This window comes from Strigops habroptila, chromosome 9 (genome assembly GCF_004027225.2).
Source record: "Strigops habroptila isolate Jane chromosome 9, bStrHab1.2.pri, whole genome shotgun sequence".
Lineage (NCBI taxonomy): Eukaryota > Metazoa > Chordata > Aves > Psittaciformes > Psittacidae > Strigops > Strigops habroptila.
This window is the reverse complement of record NC_044285.2, coordinates 5,910,596-5,932,894: the sequence shown is the minus strand read 5'-3', so window position 1 is coordinate 5,932,894 and position 22,299 is coordinate 5,910,596. Positions and strand designations below refer to the sequence as shown.

At 41.6% G+C, this 22,299-nt stretch overlaps 1 long non-coding RNA gene across 1 annotated transcript; it reads left to right on the top strand.

The window, feature by feature from the left end:
• The first annotated feature begins 3,328 nt into the window (after positions 1-3,328).
• On the top strand, positions 3,329-12,814 carry LOC115612767. The gene is made up of 4 exons (XR_003993147.1): positions 3,329-4,477; positions 4,587-4,668; positions 5,473-5,656; positions 12,477-12,814. It is a non-coding gene; the product is annotated as an uncharacterized LOC115612767 (long non-coding RNA).
• Positions 12,815-22,299: the final 9,485 nt, after the last annotated feature.

Sequence of the window (22,299 nt, the reverse complement as noted above, 5' to 3'; positions counted from 1 at the left end):
AAGCAGTAGCTCTTGATATGAAGCCTCATCTGAATGAATAATTACGTGTCCCAAGGCTCTAAGTTGTTACAATCAGGGAGTAGGCTTTGTTTTGTCTTTTTGGCACAGGGGCTCTGGTGTCTGGGACTTCAGTGCAACAACAGGCTAATACAATTCACCCTGAAGTCCAGCTTGAAACTCCTTCACTGAGAGTCCTCTTGTGTTCCTGCTCTGCAATGGCTGGTAGCACACATCAGCAATGATTGAGGAGCTGCGGCAATTAGGGGAGTGCTTGTGCTCTTCCTCATTTGCTCTTCCTCAGCCAGCTACACATCTGCCCTCATTACCTTCCTCACTAGTGGTTCTGGTGAATCAAAGCGTCTGCCAGCACTCCAGTTCACAGGCTGGGTTCTCAGCTCCTACCCTGTGTCAGTGGTTTCAGCCAGCCCATGCATGGTGCTGGCCGAGGCAGGGGCACGCATCTCCTCCTGCCATCAGCACAGAAACCCTAAAGGAGGAAGGCTCCTCAGGCAAAGCTGCTCATTGATGTGCCTCAACATGGGCATTTGCTGGCAAGGCAGAGCCACCAGAGCATTGCTCAGTGACCTGAGAGGTATGTGGTTGGAAAATGTCTGGTTCTGTTCTCGTCTAGGAGCCATTTGATCCGTCCCCCAAAGATGCAGCACAGCAAACGCCTTGGGGCCCTCCCATGGGTGACAATGGATGTACTGGGGTCTGTAGAGCAAACTGGGTTGTCTACAAGTCAAAAAGTCTTAGAGACCCATTTCTAGGTGGGATTGTCAATATAGAATAACAAAGCAAAAAACACTCCAGGCTAAATGTTACCAGTGATCATTTTTAACTTTATTTTTACTCTTTCTGATGTGTTCTTCAAACTGTCTTGTTGATGTTTATTTTTCCATTTGTGATAAGGGTCATATGTCATGCCTCCCTTGCATCAGGTGCTATACAACCATGTACTGTCCTTCCCCGAAACAGTTCACAGAGTCTTTCTCTGTGGATGAGTTCTCACTGGCACTGTGGTCACTGAGTTGTTCATGCCCTTTAACAGGAGTTTCTTCAGAGGGGGTAGGACTCCTTATTTCTGTTCCCAAAAGCATTGAAGGGGTAGAAACCTCCTCATTGGAAATAAAACAGGACATAAAAAGCCCAGTAAAGTTTCAAAACAATTTCAAAACATTTTCCATAATCAAAATTCTCAATCAAAATAACAACACCTCAAAATTCAGTGATTTGGATATTTAGCATAGTGAAGCTTATTTGTCCTTGGGTTGTTTTCTTGCTTTCTGCTCTGTTTTCCCACATAAGGAAAATGTACTTCCTCCACATTCCCTAAATGGTAATCTCAAAATATTTTTTTCAGATATTTAATAACCATAATGTACAACTTCCAAATTACTCCAAATTGTCTGCTAAATTCAGAAGTGTCTGGCTATGGAAGAATGTTGTGTATGCTGTTTGCAGTGTGCAGAGGAGAAAGGTAGAGTCTGTTTTATGACTAGGACCTGCACTCAAGCCTGTTCCAACTGTGTTTGACAAGGGATTCACTGAGTGCGGTTGCAGATGTAGAAAACTATTAGTGAAAATTTTGTATAAAGCTAAAGCTACTCATATGAGTGAAATGATGTAAATTAAGTGGTGACTAATCAAAAGTGAAACAGCATCTTTTCAATGGGGATTGGTCTTAACCTTTTTTGTAAGGAAAATAGCACAATGAAGGAACTATGTAAGGACCATGTGAGGTGCAGCCTGTGAGGCCGAGGAGCTCTGGGAATGCAGCACCTCATCTCAAGGGAACAGGGACACACTATCACCTGGGGTCTGGGGCTAGTTGTCGAACACTGTATGCTACAACCCTGAGGTGCCAATTTAAACTTATTTTTCCCCCCCCCTAGATTTGAGCAATGCCCAGAGTTTTCAGTCTCTTGCGGAGGAAGAAACAATAAACAGGTTCTCCAGGGATGCGTCTTGGTGGGGCTAAAAAGGTACACTTTCCATATGGCTAATCTCTGAGTGAATTGTTCTAATACAAGGTAGGTCCTGAGCCACTAACATGGTTTGTTTTTTCTTTAGCTCTCTGTTTTGGTTGTAATGGCTGAACACAAAACAGGGCTTAACAGGGCCATTTGATGGAGCTGCCATAGGCGGAAGAAGTTGCTTGAGGTTTCCTTGGAGCAGCATTGCAGCGGTCTGTGTGATGAACACCACAAATAGTAATTTGCCAGGTAGAGCAAATGGAACTGAGAGCTGAAAATTAAATATTTTTAATTAAAATCCACATCTGCAAGCTGCTCTCTGGGAGCCAGGGTTTGGCTGCTAAATTATGCTGGCACACTGGGATCACCAGTGTCAGAGAAGGTAATCCCAGAGAGGCAGCCAGCAGATCTGGTTAATATTTAAAAAGCCGCTGGCGCCTGATGGAAACTGTTTTGTGAAATACTCTATCCAGGCTGATTGTTTCTGCTTGTGATTAGTGCCTTACGTGGGTAGCTTAGCTGTCACTTCTGTCTCTGGGGCAAGCGTGGCCTTGATGCAGGTTCCAAGATGTCTTTGAGCTCTTTTGATGGCCATTGAATTTGGTACTATGCCAGCAATGTACCATAAACTTAAATTAGGCCACCTCCAGACATCTAGATTGCTCTGAATGCTTTTTCAATGGAGCGTCTCTTGACCACTGTCTTCTCTCTCAAACGTTTTTAGGTTGAGGTGAGATGGCCAACGTCCTGCTAGGGTTACCAAGATGGGGGTATGTGCTGCATACCACATGCATCCCACTCTACTGCTGGCTTGTGCCCCTTCAATTCCCCAGCTGATCCATTGGCCACCTTGCAGCCACAAGCATCCCCCTGAATTGGGATTTGTGTCTCTTTGTGGTCTGAAGAGACACAGTGGGGCTGGAAACACATGCCAGCAGACATTTCATTTACCCATGATTTTTTTTCTGTTAACAGAATAACTCTGAATCAGTCTCACACAATCCTTCCTAGAGCAGCTACAGAGGCAGGGAAGAGCTGAGGTGGAGTTAATTACATTTCTCTGCACCACTCTGTGTACGTTATAGGCCGTGAGAGAAAGGGTTTGAAGCCTTTTAGCAGTGATTTCAAAGCCAGAGAGTAGAGCAGCACATTTATTCCTGGTTAATATGCCTCAGCTCTCATCAGCATTTAGCAACCCCCTACCCTGTCTTTACTGCTGTGTTGGTTTTCTATGCAAATGGATCTAATAGTATGTTTTTCATTAAAAACAAACAACAACAAAAGTTATATCCTAGCATCTTTTAGCAGGAAAGGAATAATGTCAAGTGGCAGATTAAGAAAGAAGTGCCAGAAATGTTTTAGAAAGGCTTTTGGGAAGACAAAAGTTTGAGTTTTCTGTTCAGCTCCTAAATTTCAGATTTGGTGAAGTTGTGTCTCCTTAAAGGTAGAAACAGGGGTGGTAAGAGAAAGCTGAGAATTTAAAGATTTAAACATGAAGATCTCTACAAGGCAAAAGCTTGTCACCCCCATATGTTTTCCCAATCAGTTGGGAAACCAGACTTTATCAGTTGAGACGGTCTGAGCAAATAGGGTTGTCTTTTAGCTTTCTCTAAAAGTGGCCAGATTAATACTAAATTCTGTAGAATGAGAAGTGAAGTTTGGAGAAGGCAGCCTGCCTCAGAGAAGGGCTGCTGTCAGCACCACAGAGGACAAGATGAAATGCGAATGGTCAGGTTCACTTTTGTTTAAAATCAATTTCATTAGCTGCAACGCAACCTGGTTGTGTTTGTATTTTCAGTAATGGCTGGGAATAATTAATTCTCCTTCATTTACAGATCCCTCGCGCTCTCATCACTCAAAAGAAAACCCCAAATTGTATTAAAAAAAAATTACTTTGACAACAAATTAACTCAAGATTTTAAACCAGTTGTCAGTGTCCCTTCAAGTCAAATCCTCTTTCCACTTATAGCACAGACGTATGAAAGAGGAGGCTGCTGTTCCTCAGTGAGCACAGAGGAAGATTGAGTTGTGTGTGGGAGGACAGAACAGGAGAACACTCCAGTTACTTGGACCACTCCTCCGGCAAAATTAATAAGTATTGTTAGAAAGTACTTTGCAGAGAGAAAAAGAAAAGTTAATCTCCTCAGTGTAGTCGAGTGATGGGGCTGAGCTGGCAATAACAGTAATTAAGCGGGGGGGTGGGGGGAACTTTATTGAAAAAAGTTGTCTAATTTTCTCCACCATTCAGACTTGTTCTGGGGAAACAGGAATTTTCGTCGCTGTTTCCACACTGGATAAATCACTCAATCTACAAGCAGTAACAAATCCTTCTTCTGTTCCAGCTCTCTCTGAAGTTCTTTTTCCTCCAGAGAGGGAGAATTGCAGCTCCAAACTTCATTCAAAAGGGTCCAGGATATTCAAGCCTTCAAAGGTCATTCAGACACAAACTAAGACAGACCATCTAGCAAGCATGTGGGGATTGAGTTCAAAATCAAATCTAGGTAGTACAAATACCCAGAAGAATTTTCTTTCCATTTTCTTTTTTACCCATCACTCATATGTTGTACTATTGAGTTATCTAAAGAAATAAAGCATGTTTATGTTATCTAGGTATATTCAGCAAACTTTATTCATCTCCCAGGAGTTCATCCATCAGTTTGAGCCTTCATCTAAGCTGGGGACATGTGGATCTGTAAGTATATCACCGCATCTTTCCACACCCTGTTCCTCATGATGGCCAATTGGCAATACTTCAAAGAAAGGCCAAAACTGAACCCAGGCAAACACCCATATGCCTCTCAGAAGACAAAAAGGGTGAGGAGGGGATAAATCCTTCTTGCTCTCCAGAAGTAACCACAGAACCTGATGCATAAGATAGATACAATGCAAATAAAAAGTAATCCAGTCCCTTTTCAAACCTTTGGGGATGTGCTGGCACACAGGATTCATGTCTCCTTGGCAATACAATCCCTTTCAAAGTCTTATCAAATTCCAGTTCAGATTCCTTATTATAACTGCTTAATTTTAGAAAGACGTAACAGGGTTTCAATACTCAAATAATCAATACTGGCACTTCAGTTTTCATGTTAAGTTTATTTATAATTATTTGTATTTGTATTTATCTATAATTAACTGATCTTGTTCCAATAGTGTCCTTCAATTTAAATAATTTCTTTCTTTACTGTTCCTCTGGCCTCACAAAGTCCCTTAACCTCTTCATGCGGGAGCCATTCCATTCCTATCACATATTTATATCCTTCGCTGCACTTGTCCCAGTAAGGTTTCTGTTCTTAAATATGGCACCAAAACTAGATGAAATATTTCCACAATTTTTTTATCAGTGCTTTGAATATTCATACCATTTTTTTTGTTTTTACCAAAACTACCTCTCCTAGTGCAGTCTAGTTATTCCTTGGCTGACCAATAAACCAGATTCTTTCTTCTGTGGCATTTAATGAATTACATTATCCCAAGACTTTGACACTCCTTTTTCCAGGACTTGATGGCTCTTTGAAAGAGTACAGCTGCAGCAATTCCACTTTGAGGAAGCCAGAGTACCACTGACTTTTGCTGGTTGATAAAGTCTTACTACTCCATTTGTTCTTGGCGCCTCTTCGGCCATTTTCAGCGCGTCTTGGCTTGAGCAGAGCAGGGGTTGTTTCTGTGCCTGGATGGAACTGGTAAGATGAAGAGAAGTGGCAATTTAATAATAATAATAATAATACCACCACCAGTACAATGATAGTCTAGGTGATCCCCTCTTAGTTTTGTTCCCAATGTGGCTCCAAATCAGCAGCTGAAAAGGGATTTTCAAACACAGTGAGTGTAGGTTATGCGCTGGCATCTTTTGCTACTGAGTTTTGCAAACTTACAAGCCAGTTCTTGTTGCCTATCAGGTTTCCTAAGAGCCACAAAATCAGTTGAAGCGAATTATGGGGACTGTGTGGATTGCTCAGATGGTGCTTCAGCAGCTCCATGGTGATTTCATGTGTGTCACCAGTTTAGAACATTAGAGACTGTCCCAAGTTATCATTCACTTTTGAATCTAAGATCATGTTTTTATTTGAAGGATGCAATTATGAATAGTTTATAAAGTGTTAGTAAATTATTAATAGAGAAGAATACTCAAGTCATGAATAACATGTTATAGATTATTTAAAGCTCATCAGTTCTGGTAGCATAGATGAATATAAACCTGGCTAATAAGCACAGTATTGAACAGTCCATAACAATTGATTTACTCATTATTAATATGTCTATTACTACCTTATTAACCTGTTGTTCACTGTTTATGTGATTACCCTGACAGTAAATGAATCTAAAGTGATTTCTTTTGAAACAATCATTTGAAAAGTCATTCTCCTAGATTCTGGATTTTGAATTTATTGAAGAAAACATGTAAGCATTTTTTTGTCCCTGTAGTAAATTAAAAGCATGTGATTAATTGTTTTTCATGGCTTCCCAAAAGGTTGTATTCCCTCTGCCACCACTATCAAAACTCTTTTCCATAAGCTAATCAAGTTAATGTGCAGGGAAGGGAGTAAATGAAAATCATTATTTTTATCTAGGGCTTTGAAAGGAAAAAAGTTTAACAACTCAACAAATGGAAGGACTGGTGGAAGTGTGGTCCAAATGTGGTCCATTGTTGAGATGGATGGGATGTACAGCTCTGGTTGTACATAACATTAACTAAGTGCAGCTCCTGGCATGACATTGAGGAAGGAGGAGGTAGGGTCAATATCAGGAAACATTTCCTGGCAGTGAGGTCTGTTGGTCGGTGGAATGATCTCCCTGGAGAAATGGAGGAAGTCCTGTCGCTAGAGTCAATTAAAGGGTTGTCTAGACAAAACCCCCATTAGGATATTCTCCAAAGGACCAGCCTTGGAGATGGGGAGGGAAATGACATGAGGAATGGGAAAATGACCTCATCGATCTCTGTCATCTTTAAAATGCAGAGGGTATGCTGGTGTTGGCTATCCCTCCACAGAGGATGCCAGTAAAGATGTTAATTGTAGAGACAGTTTTGTGATATGAGTGGGAAGGAGTCAGTAAATATCACTGACTCATAAGAATTGGCAAAAAAGTCCTTATGATGTGTCTTCTGGTCACTATTTTTTCATGAGATCTCTATAACAATTAACTAAGCACGTGGGAAAAACTCTCTGGTCCATTAATAGTTGCAATCAGTTAGTGTTTGGATTTCATCATCTTAAAAGATAACAAAAGAAAAGAGGTTAAATTGCAGTACACCTGGAAACATCGGAGAGCCCTATGCTGGAGACAGTCATCTTGGCTCCATCCATGGCTGCATTACTTTGGAATTAATGCTGTAGCGCAATCGATTAAACAAGCTCAACTGTACCAGGGTAATTGCACATGGCTTTATTTTATCTCTGTTGACAGACCTTGGCCCTGTGGTCTGGAGGAGCAGTGGCTGCTTGGCAGCCCTGGCTGATGCAAAGAGGCCATTCTGATGGGAGGGTGGTTACCTGGGGCACCCACCGGCAGAGAATCACTGGCAATGATGAAGGCCTCTACTGACATCTCTGCTTACTCCATCCTGGTATTGGATGGGCATATAGGACCTAATCAAGGACCCTGTCTGCTTGCCTGGCTGTGAGGTATTGGAGAGCTACATGCTGGATTTGCAGGCAACATAAATGTGATCAGATTTAAGGCTGCTCCAATTTATACAGCATTGGCACCTCCAAGACAGCTGGAAACCAAGAGTGGTTTTAAAACATCTCAGGGATGTGCTAAATAAGTACTTAGCTCAAAAACTAGCCCTACACCTCATGCAGACTGACGAGGGTCTGTCAAACCCTACCTGTGCTGAAGAACAGGGAGGAGATAATGATGGTTTTTACCTTTAGTAAGGTAGGAATTATTTTCACCCTGTGTGATAAAAGTTTAATAGTGCACATCCAAGGCACAACAGTACAATTCATCTCATAGTCAGAATGTTATCCTGAAAATTACACTTTAGTTAACAAAAGCACACAGCAATCCTCTCCTTGTCCAACAGCTAGAAGTCCTGAAAAATCAGGTAGGGAAGGCTAAAAGTAATTTTCTTTCTCTCACACAATGTAAATTGCTTTTGACTGTTTGTTTTTGTGCAGGTATTTATTTATTTTTTTTCCTTTAAAGTGAGTTTCCAAGGTCATTAAAAATGAATGTGGGCCTTTAAATTTCTAAATACCAGAGGAGCTCCCATTAGCTCTCATCCTGCTGTCAGTGTCTTTTCGGGAATATCGAAGTCACAGATGCGGAGGAAATGCGCCCAGTCGGTAGATAACGCCTGACTGCCCTCTGACCCTCAGGTTAAACTGCTGTCTGGGCTGTGCAAACCAGTATCCCCCTTCCCAGGGCTGGAAAGCTGCCAGCCAGCTGTCAGCATGCCAGGGCATTGCATTCAGCACAGGGACACCACGATACGATATCTTTTTAATGTCCTTTGCTTTCATGCACCTCTGTGTTAGCAAGGATTGTGCGAGCCGGCGCTGAGCCTCCCATTGGTTGTGTTTTCATAGCTGCCAACTAAATCTGATTAGTTTGTCTGCATTCCCGGGAAAGTAAATATGTTGTTTATCACTGGGTCCATCGAATTCTGAGTATTTCAACTGATGCTTGTTAAGGCGTATTATTATTTATTCTCCTTATTGTGCAATAGCCACAAGGATTTTTACAGTCTGTTGAGTTATAGGTAAGTGGGTGGTTTATCAAGCTAATACAATGAGACTGGTAAGCCAGAGCCAGCCTTTCTGAGCCTCTGGTGCAGTAAGGGAAGGGACAGAAAGACAGAAATTCATGTGGCTTTGATCTGGTCCTGATGGCACTAAGGAGAGAAGAGTGACTGTTGTTGTCAGAGCTGGGCAAGCCACTAAAGTGGTTTGCTTGTGGACCGACCCTCATGTAGAGATGGGTCCCCTCTGACTGCCCTGCTCGCAGAGGTCCCCCCATGCCTGCCTGAAATATTTAACTGAAAAGTGCCTTTCCAAAGCCTGGATATTCTATAGCTTTGTTAATATCATCTTGAGCTCATTTGCATTGCGTACCAGGGAATGGGGGACATTTTCCTCCCAATCCATTATAAATGGTAGTGTTTGCTGCTGCTCTGGTCTCACTGCTTCTTTCAGGTTCCTCCCTGCCCTGGCAGTATTTGCACTTGCAATAATACTGTGAGTTGGGAAATTGAGTTTAAGTGACTTGCCCCAAGCCATACACAAAGTCTGTGCAGAGCAAGGTGCTGAACTGGGAAAACTCAAGTCCTGAGCTAACCCCCTGCTCATCCCCACACCATTTTCCTTCTTCCACTCTGAGGTGGAAAAGAGGTTACAACTAGGCACGCTTTAAAGCACAGAATATAAGGACGAGTAGGCACGGGACTGAACAGCTTCCAAACAGGATCTTCTTATCTCAAATACATCCCGCAGTTCAGCTGCAGAAAAAACTCTTCACTTCCCTTAGGTGCTGCCTACCCCAGATCTGCTTGCATTTTTGTGATGGGTGAAATGTTTCCTAGGAGGACAAAATCTAGATGGTTTTTGTTAGAGCCAGTATTCCTGCACTTGGATCTTCCCAAGCTTTGGCTCAGTACTGGTTATCAGTGGAATGCAACGTGGTCTTCAGGGAATATACGTGAACCTGGTGCTCACCAGTTGCATGAACAGTATCTTCTACTCTCAACATTCTAATTTTTGTATTTATCTTTTAAAATTATTGTTATGTATTTAGAAAGTGGATTTCAAAATATATATATTTTCCCTTTGTTGCCATGAATGAATTCTTAGGAAAAAAACCCCCACAGAAGTAATTTTCAATCTGGGAGTAAAGCAGTGAGTAAAGCTAAGCAGCCTCATAAAGGATCTTTTCCTCAGGTTGTAAAGGCCTACAGTTAGTCTCAGTTTGAGTCTTGCCTTGTTATGCTTGCACAGAAATTGGAAAATCAGAAACAAAATACTGCAAGTCCAGCAGGTTTGTCTAGCAGAGTCTCTGTTAAGAAAGTGGAGAACAGCACAAGTACAAATTATTCTGATTTGGGTATAAACCATTGCCTTTGGCTTAAACTCAGCATTGCTTAAGCTTCCTCCATACCTCCCTTCCACACCAAAACCCCTCACACATAAAGCACATCTAGACTTGAGGGAGCATATCTGCTGGCAGCAACAGCAGCTGTACAAAAGCATCCTCTGCTTGCTTTCATCTCCTTCCTAATGGAAAGGAAAATGGAGCATAAAGAGATTCTGCAGAAGGTTAAGTGCTCCCATCTAAATGTGGTGGGTTTGGAGGAGTCAATGAAGCAAAGCCAGGGGGAGGGGGTGGGAAGCGAGTGGGGGGGTCTGGAGGAGATGCACTGGTTTCTGTTGTTTGGCTGCAGATGTGTTATTCCAATTAACTTGAAAGCAGGAATGCCAGGGGTGAGCGGGAGGGAAGGTGAGGAAGCGTTTTTATGGCAGGAGGTGAAGTCTACGCTATAGACAGTGATGAAGATGGCCCTCCTGGTCTCTCTAAGGTCATCTGGTTTTATGTGAGGCAAGAGGTGTAAAACCAGTACATGAAACCCAAACAGGAAGGGCCTGAATGGCACATGTGGAAGAGCTTAACAGGCACATGCTTGACCCAGGGCTTGGATTGCTACTCATCACCGAGTGGCACCTGCAATTACAGGCTTTGCTGGACATGTCACTGTAGTAAGTTACAGGACAACCCTTTTTCCTTAATTTGCTGATAAGCACTGTGGTTTGACTATGTGTGTATATCAAGCTCTGTGGGCTTGTTGGGTGAATGGCTAGCATTAGGATATAGATAGAAGATCTTTAAAACATCCCAGCTGGACTGCAATGCTGAAAGTACCTATAATTGCACTGTGGTGAGAGTCTGGTGTGTTAAACAGCATTTCAGGCTGGAAAAGAGGAGGAAAGGAAGTGTGTGTGTGGGGAGGGCATGGTAATACTGAGAATAAAAGTTAATTAAAAAATAAAATCAAGAGAAATGTGTCTCTAAGGCCACTTCTTTCGCAGAGACCACCTGTCAAACGCTTCCCTGTCTATAAACCCAAGATTGGCTTCCAATCTACTCTGCAGTTCTTTAATTTTTAATGCCTCTCCCCTGGTCTCACAGGTGGCTATTATAGACAAAAGCTGTCGCCTGTATAGATACAGATGTGTGTAATGCACACGCTGAGCATGAGTGCTCAGGATTCAGGAACTGACACCAGCCGGGAGCAGGATTTGCCAAAGGAGGTTGTTAAACTGCAGAGCGCAAGGTGGCGAGGTATTGTTAGGGATTGCCACATCTTTTCTTCCTTCTCTTTTTTTCTCCTGACTCTCCAAAATGTCATCTTAGTGAATATGCATTGACAACAGCGCTAGATGGTGAACTGGAGGCAGACAATTCAAAGTGCGGGTTGTGTATGGGATTTCGAGGCAAGAAAAGCTGGTTTTAATCCAGCTTCCTCTGTGCTACAATACTTAGCTTCCCCATGGCCACGATTCCAGGTGAAAAATAAGGGAGTTGTAATTCTTTCTTTACCTGACTCACAGGGCTGTTGTGAGGCTCAGTTAGTTAATTATAGTAAAGCTTCTGAATAATAATCATAATAACACTTAGCAAATGAAAAGCGGGTATTATTATCGTTAAAGTAATGACAAGGCACCCTGCTGAAAGAAGCAAATATAATGCTGATTATTAAAATCATTTGTATTTAGTGGCAAATGTTGCTGCTGCTTTATAAAGTTAGAGATGTAATCTTGTTCCCAAGCCGTAACAATAAGTAATTCTGAGTGCTTTGTTGTGAGGTTTCTCAGGATATAGGAACAAACAGGTACCTTCAGTCAAAGGGCTTATATTTTAAAAATTAAGAGAACAATGGGAAAAAAGAGAAGAAAAGCAACATCTTGCTGAAATGAGGCCAAAGGTGTGTGTCTTATCTGAGCATAAGCTGTCTGCTCTGCCCACTCCTTCCAGCGCAGCGTGCCCCAGGAGCAAGGGGTGAATTTGGGAAGAGTTGCAAGGGGTGAAAGAAGGAGGGGGAGAAGTTTGATTATTGAGGATATCTGAAGGTAAAATTTTGGTACAAATAGCACACATTAATTAATTATTTCTACCAAGCCCAATGGTAAGCTCTCAGATTTGCTACTGTAAGATATAGCTTGTGTATCTTAGCTTTTATATCCACCGCATCCTTTGAGTTCCCAGTGTCACAGCCCAGCCACTCTAGATTCTCTTTTTTTCTCATGTACATGGTTGAAGCTTTCTCCTAGAAAACTTCCCTGCCTTGCCCAGGGCACAGCAGGAACAAGCCCTAAACCTGCGAGGATCCAAACACAGCAGTGCTGTGAGGCTGTCCTGCCAAGGGGAGCACCTGGGATGAGGAAAAAGAGGGAGCGTTTGGGTTAAACCTATTTGAAGGGAGAAGTTAACTTGAGATTTTGAGGTAAATATCCATCTTTTTGGTTAATAATATATTTTTTTCTTCTTTTTTTCCCCTTTTAACTACAGATTAAGATTTGAACAACTGGAAGGGGCCTATCAAAAAGTCGTTGCTGTCAAATGCCTCATGGAAAAAATGCCTGCTCCCCACAGGAATATCCCCACTTCAACCAGTCATAGCTGGTTGACATCGTAGGCGTTGTTTCAGAAAAGGGTAAAAATATTGAATGTGTCTCTGGAGAATTCTGTCACTCTCCAGACGTGCTCACTTTGAATCCTGCTTTAAAACAAACAGTAGAGAGGGAAAAAATCTGCGGAGTCACTGTTTGTATTGTATATTCTGTGCTGATGGATGGGTTCAGTTACTGCAGCTATTAACCCAGCAATTTTTAGGAACATAAAATTAATTTTTGGAGGAAATAAACTACATAAATAAAATGAGTATAATTGAATATCGCTCTGGTTCTGTGGATTCTAGGGCTGTAAATTGCACTTGACATTCATGGTGTCAGGCTCCGAGGTCTTTAATTCTGTTGCTTAAGGATGACTTATGCAGTGAGGGGCTAATGTTTGCTTCAGCAAGTTTGACTATCTCAAGGGGATCCCAAAATTGCCATAAAAGAAAAGGACTCACTTGTTAATACAACCTTTTTGCTTTTGGGCTGCAATATTTCACCTTAAGCTTGACTTTTGATCCCTGGAATGGTTATTATTCACATAAATCTAAGGAATGTGAATGTGGCATAAATATTTAGGTTGACATTCAGGTATTTGTATTTTACTCATGGTTTTATTGTGGTTCAGGTTGTATTGTACTTTTGGTCCTGTAACTGTACTTATATATTTCCAAGGTCTTTTGTGGCCAGTTTTGGAGGGTTGAATTGTAGCTCATTTCACATCCTGGGGTGAGAATTCAAATGTTTCAGCTTTTGAGCTTTCAAGCCCCCAAAAATGCAAACACAAGGGCAGAATAAGCTTTATGGTACCTCAGACAACTCTTCTCTCATCTTAGGAACTTGCCAGTTAGTTTTGATCCATTTCTGGAAGGGCAACTTTTGAGACCCAGTTTTGAATTTCCTATTGACCCCCAAGGAGAAATTCATTGCTATAACTGTAGCATCCTTAGACAGCACCGTGAGCTGCCAAGAATAGAAGACACATTAGATACATGAATTTCCTTTACCTTTTATAAGGTCTTGTCTTGAAGCTGGCATCTCCCTGGATGATCAGGTGTAAGAAACAGTATCCATGGCGGTGTCTTTTCTGGTCCAGTCTGGCAGAGGCAATTAGGAACTCTTCACTCCTTCACTTCCTTTGTTTAATTTATTATACTGTCATGCATAAGCATCTTCAGGAAAATATTAATCAGAGTGTGTATTCCTTGACAACGAACTCTAAATGGATTAAACGTGCTTTACTCTATGAAGCAAAGAGGTGTTGATTAAGAGAAATTGAATTGTATCCCTGAGATAATTTTCTGTCTCTGTGTCTGGAGACTATGGGCAAACCAATGCTTGTAGAGAAGCTGAGCCACCACACTCCAAGTATCTCAAAAAAATAATATTCAGGACAGACATATTAATTGATTTAATGTAAAAATGCTTGATACAAACTTGTGCTGAGACTTTAAATTGAGGTCCTGACCATTCTCTGTGGTCACTAGAGGATCCCACAAGAATGGGAACGACCTGGCAATTTCCAGTTTGGATAATTATGTTCTGCCTCCTTACCGTTTCCCATGCCCTTTCAATTAGTATGATAATCATCTTCACTTTGCGACCTATACTGAAATATAAGTGATGGAACATGCTGTTAAATAGCTGCCATGCTCCACCCCAGCATCAGCCACTTTTCGGCAGTGATGCCACAATGGAGAGCTTTGTCTTAAATGTGTAGAGGAGCTCACTTTAAGCTAAAAAGGGACAAATAAAGGAGCTGCGTCATTGTAAATCCAGTCAAATAATAGTAGGTGAGGAGACCTCCGCTGGAGCTCAAGGGTGAATTTTTAGTACGACTAGTGCAGTCCATCAAGCAGCTGCGGAGAAATGAAGAGGTGCTGCAGCTCCTGTATCCCTGACAGTGTGATTTAAAGCACTGTTCTTTGCTGGCCTGGCCTTGTGTCTTTCAGTTGCCTTGAAGGGGAGGGAGAAGCGAGTCTTTGCTCCCTCATTGGCATTTGTCTTAAAAATAATAAATAAATAAAGAGAAGAAAGAAAAACCAGGGAATGGGCAGTTGAGTGGTGGAGGGAGCATTTTCCACACTGAATCCCCTTGTCAGCTCTTGAGTAACAAGACAACGGGAATACTTCATTGTGCTTCACATGATTTGTTTACATTCACCTAAATGGTGAGGAGTTTTTTACGCCTTGTAACAGACACAGTTTGCTCCAAGACAGTGGTCCCAGCTGCCTCTTGGATAGCAGTTTCCTTGCAAGAGATATGTTGCTGTTTTGTATGTTTTTTGATATGCAGCCTAAATGAAGTCTCTGAAGGAGGATCTGTCTTTTGCTAACAGCCATCATTTTTATATAAAGTCGAAGGTATTCATATTATGTCTTCATCTTCTATATCTCAACTAGTAACAATATCACAACTACTCCCTCCTGACAACTATATTCATTTCTCATTAAAGATATTTCATGTTTTATTCAGGAATTTAAATGAAGCTATCAGAGCCTGTAATAGCAACAGTTTGGGATAATTGTATCTCATTGATGGCAGCCTCAAGAGTTCTAATTAATATATATTTAGCTCCCTGGCTGTCTTTAGACCAAATGCCTCGGTATGAAAGACAGGGAGAGGCAATAAGGGGAGGGGGAAGGGAACAGACTCCAAAATAACAGCCCCTTTTTGAAATCTGGATAGGAAAATCTGTGTTGCAAGAAGGAACTGCGTGCTTAGGGATTCTTTCTTTCTTTTTTCAACCCCATTCGATCCAAAATAACTTTTGAGATACAGAGCCCTTCTCAAGAAAAGAAAATACAAGAATATAGATTTACTGCCCACTTGTTTGGGAAGGGGGGAAGGAAAGGATGACAAATATGTATTTTCCTCCTCCAATGATACACCTGATATCGGAGTTCAGCTTATCAGTGGTCTCTGCTTTTATTACCTCTTTCCCTGCCTCCTTCAGCCGGAGTGCTCCATTCAAAATTGCTCAGTTTCACAGATATGATCTGCAATGCAAACAGGCTCTCATTACACTTTTTCATACTAAGGGAAAAAAGCTTACTTTGGTGTATGCCTGATTAGCCCTCACCATACAGCTCTCCATTTTCTTATCCCCTTTGGGCTTTTTTATTCCCCCCTCCCTTTGATTCAACACTACCTTTTTCTCTGTCATACGAAATGAGGCTAGGAAAAGATTTGGGGAGGGGGTATTATTCTGTCATTGGAATTCATAGCACTTGTATTCACTTACAAGCCTGAACTATTTTCTCAAATCACTTCAGTCTCTGTGACTTTCTCAGACTGTAGTTTATAAATCACTTTTGTGGTACACTATCTAGAGGGGATCAAGACCCCTGGAAGCTTGAGTCATATTGAATTGCATTGTGTAACGGAGAGTCATTAGGAGTTTACAGTCGGGGGAAAAAAGAAGTCTTATAAATAGGCTAATTCAACTGGCACTTATATGTTTTAAAGACATTATTGAGGAAGGAGGATGGTAGTATTATTTGCTCCCAATTTTGCTCTCATCAGCAGCAGCTAAGGGTGGCTCTTGAATAGGACAGGAATAGAGATTTTATAGACCTCCAGCTTTAAAACCTCTGGGACTTTTTTCCCCTCTTTATTATTTAAGCAAGTACTAAGGGCTGTTTAGAGTTTTATTTCATTGACTTTCAAGCTGGACGCTAATCCAGCCTATACGGGCTCAAATTGCCTCAGTTTCTCCTGAATAAAAGTTGCTTTTCTCTGACTTCTACTGATCTTTTTAAAGGCATTCATTTGAATGAAGTGTCTTGTGCAGAGCAGAACAGGGGCTTTCTGAGAGCGAAAGGATTTTTGGTAGGAGCTTTACATGGCAGCTGCAGTTTTTCAGTCTAAGCCTGACAGTCAGGAATAAGGTTATTGCTGTAAAGTGTCTATGGTTTTTAGCTTTTTTCCTCCCTTTTTAAAGACAAAAAATGATGTAATGAGAAGGTATTTATTTCGTTTGGGTGTGTTTCACATGCAGATTCATGACACAAAAGTGTCAGCCCCTGTATGTTGCCTTGGTGCAGACTGGATCTTCTTGGCTGAAGTTGGAGGGTATCGAATACCTGGATATCCTCATGCTTACAGGTGTGGTAGAAGGAGAACAATGACCAGAAGCAGGTGCCTGGCCCTCAGGAACTCTGACTCACTGCCAACCAACAAGCTCACTCCTAACCGAAATTGCTGTTTTTTCAACAAGAATGGTGACAATTTTCAGTGTTGTCTGCAGATCTCGGTCCCGTGTCATCCACTTCCATGCCATCTGCGGGGTCGCCGTGCTCAGGGCAGACAGGATTTTCTCAGCAAAACAAAGTGAACCCAAAGCAAACCCTGTGTTAAAAACAAGAGTGGAGTCAGGAGTTCAAAGGGTGGAGAGTTGAGCGGGCTCGTGCGGCCGGCAGCCAGTCCGTGTGAAGTGTCTCCTTGGGATTCAGTTGATGGGTTGCTCTGCAACTCTGCCCCAGCGCTTCCATAACCTGGCTTGGAATCCAGCCCAGCCCTGAGAAATGGAGGGTCAGTCCGGTTTGATAGTGTAAGGTCAGAAATGGAATGAGGCTGGGATATCTCAATTGAGATTCGAGCGTATAAAAGTATAAATCAAAAAAGCAAAATCCTTGAAGGGACACCTTGCAGCTGTCTCGGGAAACGAAAGGCTTTAAAATAAGAAGGCTTGAGAACGGGAGAATCCTGCAGCCTGCAACTAATAACACTGGTTTTGACTCAGAGAATAGCAAAGTCCTCTCTGCTGACTGGAAAAGCAGAGGGTGTACTGTCAAACCTGGGGAGAGATGCTGCTCCTTAACCTAGTAAGCTGCCAACATCCTGGGGAGGTTATACATGCACGTAAATACAAATCACATAATTTATACTGCTACTTGCTGACCAAATACATTGAAAAAGTTGTTCTAAAAAGGCTTTGCCAACTGTAGGGACCCTTCTTCTGTGTCCTTGAATATTCTCAACAGGCTCAAAATTCACCACCAAAGTCACGGAAGGGGAAAAGAATGGGCTTTTTCATCCACATTGCTCTTGAATGCTGCTGTCTCATTTTGCTGCAGGATACTCATAATTTTATGCTTATTTAAACAGACACATATCTAGTTTATGGGCATATTCCAGGAAAAAAAAAGAAAAAAAGGCATGTAGCTTAGAGTGCAGTTCTCATGGGCAAACACCTGATCCCCTTTAATAAGAGATAAAAGGGAAACTATTCCCTTGCCAAGCTGCTACATTACAGGGCTTAGCTTGCAGTAGCTGCACATCTGAGTAGTGCATGGCACTGCAAAGGCTCAGCTTGCAGGTTCCGTGATTATTAGCAGCTTGTGCCAGTGTCACTTATACCCACTGTAGCAGAACTTGGATGTAGCACTGAGTGCTACACACACATAGGATACAAGAGAGGTTTAGGAGTTCAGGATGTGCACATCTCTCAGTCAAACACAGGTCAAAGGCGGACCTAACTGATGTTTCAAGCTGCATCAGCCTGATCCTTACTGTTTTAAGGATTTACATGGTTTTTTTTTTCCTTCGGTAATTCCCAGTGGCTTGATATTTTTATTGCTATTAGTATTTCCTTAAGGAAAGCAAGTTGAGTGCTCAGCTCTCATGTGCTAGCGTATTTCCGCCCCCCCCCCCCCCCCCCAAGGATATTTATAAGTTGACATTTCTGGGTTTTCTTTAAAACGGTCCATGCTGGTGCACTTTTATTCTCTGTAGTGTCTGTCATTAGTTAGTTGCAAGCTTTGGATTACTTTGTCTTCCTCACAGAGATGGTCAAAGCAGTTTAAAAACCCTGATGGCTCAGCTGTGTAAAGTGGTAAAAGTTGTGCAGGCTAAAATGCTGGACCTGTATCTATAGGGCCATAGGATGTCTTTTCACACAACTTTGAAGCTGGTGCTTCTGTGGCATTGTCTTTAACCAGTAACATAATGAAACATGCTAAAGGCAGGTATCTGACACCTAGCTATTGATTGGGGTCCTTGCGGACCCAAACCAGAAAAAGGTAGGCCAATCCCTGTAAGCATAAGCCCACACACACCACCACCACCTGTGTTATAAAGAAAAGTGCTATGAAGACTTTTTTAAGGAGATGGAACATACAGGGCTTGGTACTTATTATAACTCAAATGAGGAAGGCTATACGCTTGTTTTTCTAGTTTGAATTTGTAAATCCAATCTCCCTTTTGGTCCCTGTTGGATGAAATTGTGCTTTTATTAGCTACTAAGTTGTGCTTTTAATAACAGGATATTAAAGGACTCATCTGTAAGCAAAGCATCACTCGGGATCTCAGATTTCAAGAAAAGCCACTACAGGTGAGTTAAATGTTCCTGGCATATCAAAGTCCAACGAGTCCTCACAGTAATTTTAAAGCAGAAAGTAAACACTGGAGATGTTGACTGAGTAACTTTTCAGGCAAACTTGTACCTTCACTGAACCAGAAGGTATCTCTTATTCACACCAATATGGACACACCAGGAACCCTGTAAGAAACTACATTTAGGAGAAGGTTCCATTGAGCAAACCCAATGTGCACTTAGTTCAGATAAACCCTGGAGAGTCAACCAGTGAGACTTCAAAGTCCAGTGTAATTTGCAGTCTGATGTATCCTAGTCAAACTTCACTGCTCTCTTTCTACAAATCAAATGGAAAAAATCAGGCAAAATGGTCAGGCGCTCATCTGTGGCTCCAGAATAAGTGCATAGTCTGCTCCATGGTCTCTGGGTCTTGTCTAATTTCTGCTCATATGCCACTGAAGAAGTCAGTGCAGGTTTTAATTTGACATTTAGCCTGTGCAGAAGCATTTACATGCTTAAAAAGAAGGTAGATATTATTCAGATGTATTTAATTTTTAACAATGTGGTAAACAAGTCATTTTCAAAATCCTTTAAAAGCTCTGTTTGGATAATTGCCCTAATGAACAGCAGAGTTAAATGGCTAACCTGCTTCCTTCCCCAGGTGGCTGGCAAAATACTTCTTGCGTCTAAAGCTTTATATGGTGCCTGTTACAGAGGTAGTGCATGAAGAGGAAGGAAAATGTTTGGGAGGTGCAGCTCAAAATTTCTTCTGATTTTTCTGGCAGCCATTAAACACAGATGGTTCCTTTGTGGGGAATGTGTTCTCCTGGGTAGGAAAAGAGGATCCTTGCAAGTTAAAATGAATAGATAAAATAGTCCAAAGGCTGGCAGCAAATGGGAACTTGGCCTGAGAGAGGATGCAGTTTGCAGGTGTCCTCTCTTTGCTGATTGTGGTCTTCCTTAACCTCACCATCTTCTTTTAGGATTTGATCAATGCTGTTGTAGCACTTCAAAATTCTCTGGATTGAACCCATTAAAGTTTTTGTGGTGTCTGACAGCTTTTCCCTTTCTAAACAAGAAAAGAAAACTGCACATACTCAAACTAACGATACTGAAAATCTGCTGAAAGCAGGGTGAGAAAGGAGAAGAGAGGATTAAGGAAAACCCCTTCTTTGAATCCATCCTTTTGTTTTATGGCCAATGGAGCCTCTTATTGACATACCAACAAGGAGCAAAGAACTGAAATAAACTAAAAGGGTTGGAGATTAGAAGGGAATTGTCTGTAGCATTTCAACAAAGCCACCGACAGCTTGTGCCAGAATTGGCTGCTCTCCCCCACCTCTCCCTCTCCGTCCCCCCTCGTTACACGATACTACTTGGGAACATGTTATCAAGGACTGAGAATCAGGCCAGTGGCTGCTGATGTTGAAAGGACATGACATGTGCACAAGGCAGGGCATAGGGGCTGGCTGCACATATTAAAGGCACACACATCACAATCCAATTAGTAGAAATGGAGTGTGTGTGCTGGCTCTGGGAATTATTTTTTTTTAAAGTAATACTTCTGTGCCTTTTCTATTGATTGATTCATTTTTGAAAGGAGTAATTCCCTTCCAGCTTTTCTCTCTCCTCTCCTCCCTCCTTCTCCCCACCTTCAATTCCTTCATCCCTGCATTTTCACCTCACCGGAGCTCCTGAGGAACAGGAGTTCAAAGGCTATTGGAGTAGAAAAAAACCAGAATAATAAAAAATATTGCAAATGCAAGGAGCTCTCTAATCTCTTTTTGACCTGTCCTCTACAACAGGCTATTTCTGCAAATCTAACACAAACTTGTGAATCTTCAGTACTGGGAGACCGGGAGGGATAAAAGCAACACATGATGTTTCATTAGAATATAAGCTGACTGGCTAAATGTGTATATATAAATTTTTGCTAGCTATGTTTTTAAAGTTGTGTGTCTCATATTCTTTAATATGTTCCTTAGCCACCAGAGTATCTATTGTTTTACTATAATGCATCTCCTGTAGCTTGCTTTCATTATTTCAGTAGGAATGAAGGGAAAGAGATTCTTACAGGAACGACAGATTTTAGGAGTCTGATACTTGGAAAAAATACAATTGTCATTAGATTCAGCACACTTTATTGAATGCAGAATAAAGAACACAGTCTGTATTCAATATCTATAATGATGCATTCAGGTTCTAATATAATGGGCAATGCTATGCTATTGGACTGCAACCTTCCTGTTTGTTTAGCTCCCAGTCTAACTGAATAATTAAACACGTGTAAATTTAAGTTTTCATATAGTCCCATTGAGAATACGGGAATTTCTTGTCTGCCTAAAGTTAGACTCAGTGTAAGTACTTTGTTGGTTAAGGCCCAAAGTTTCATCTCAAATCATTATGCTCAAAGGTACCCTTGCTCAGCAAATCACTTAAAAGCCTGCTCCGTTTTAAACACGTGCCCAAATCCCACTGCTTAGAATTCATTTTGGTAAGGTGTGTGGTCATGAGGTTAGTCTAAGGGAAAGGTCAATCAGCAGAGAAATCAGACAGGCTTTTCTTTACACTCAGGATGGTAAATACATAGAATTTAGTTAGAGGAAAACAAAACCATGGGGAAAAGGAGAAGTTCAAATGAGGTAGGTGGACCTACATGGGCATTCTTGCTTCCTTCCTTCCCACAGCTTCCTCTGTTCCTATAATCTCAGCACAGATGTTTCCTTTTTAATCCCTGGCTCCAGCTGGCAGTGCATCTCTGCTCTACCGTACTTAGTCGCAATTACTGCAGACATTAACTCTGCACATGCTTCGGAAATTGTCTGCTTTTTCTTCCTTGGAAATGTTGCTCATCATCAGGTTTTTAACAGCCAGAAATAAAGGCCATTTGTATACTGATGAATCCTATTCCCTTCAAGATTTGTAAGAGAGATAAAAGAAGCAGGCTTAAAACAATTGCTGGCATGGTGGAAAATTTGGGTATTTAATTTATAATACCTTCCTTTACTAGTACAGAGAGTCTCCATCATGTGATAGTGAAGGAATGGGAAAAATGTCAAGCATATGCCATATTCACCTGCCTGCTGTTTGCCTTTCCAGACTAACTACAAGTGCTTTATTTGTTTATTTTGATTAGCAAAGCAGAGGTTTGGTGTAGGAAGCTGATTTCAGGGCATGTTTTGTTGTAGCTGAACTTTCATTTACTAATATTGCAGGGGTTGATCAAAGTGTCTGGAGTCAAAACCACAGAATCTGTACCTGATGGCCAGATACACTTTTATCTTGCACCCAGCTATAAGACTGTGTCACCTCATGTTCACCCATTTGTGGTGTGATGCTGCTGAAGTGGCATTAGAGCCTGGTGTGACTCAGGCCACATTCTTGCTGAGAAAAATATAA